The sequence below is a fragment of the Oryx dammah genome, unplaced genomic scaffold (assembly GCF_014754425.2).
Source record: "Oryx dammah isolate SB20612 unplaced genomic scaffold, SCBI_Odam_1.1 HiC_scaffold_1, whole genome shotgun sequence".
NCBI classification, from domain to species: Eukaryota; Metazoa; Chordata; class Mammalia; order Artiodactyla; family Bovidae; genus Oryx; species Oryx dammah.
The window spans coordinates 11,641,211-11,641,979 of NW_024070185.1; positions in this window are offsets into that span (position 1 = coordinate 11,641,211).

Below are 769 nucleotides of genomic sequence, written 5' to 3' on the forward strand. Positions count from 1 at the left end.
GTACTTTTCATTTAATCATATAGCATATTAAAAAACGGGCACACAAGAAGTAAAATTTAACAAAATTAATTCCTACTGCTTCATGAAAACCATCTTAAATGAAGCTGGCTTTTAGTTTTTAATTTTTTTTTTGTCTTTTAATTTTCAAAATTAAAGTCTTTGTTGTTCAGTTGCTCAGTCATATCCAACTCTGCAATCCTGGGGACTGCAGCACTCCAAGCTCCCTGTTCCTCACCATCTCCTGGAGTTTGCCCAAGTTCATGTCCATGAAAGTCTTTAATTTTTTCTTACAAGTGCATTGCTATGAAGAGTACAATTATTACTATACATTTTAATTTTGGTGCCTTGATTCATACTAAGGTGCCATCAGTTTTTCCCTTGGTTATTCTTACATAATCAATACAAATGCCAGCAAAATGAAGACAGACATATTACTTCTTGCTACTGCTGCTACTAAGTCAGTTCAGTCATGTCCGACTCTGTGCAACCCCATAGACAGCAGCCCACCAGGCTCCCCCGTCTCTGGGATTCTCCAGGCAAGAACACTGGAGTGGGTTGCCATTTCCTTCTCCAATGCATGAAAGTGAAAAGTGAAAGGGAAGTCTCTCAGTTGTGTCTGACTCTTAGCGACCCCATGGACTGCAGCCTACCAGGCTCCTCTGCCCATGGGATTTTCCAGGCAAGAGTACTGGAGTGGGGTGCCATCGCCTTCTCTGTATTACTTCTTAGCATTATTCTAAAAATAGTTTTGACTTTATAGAATCCTTGA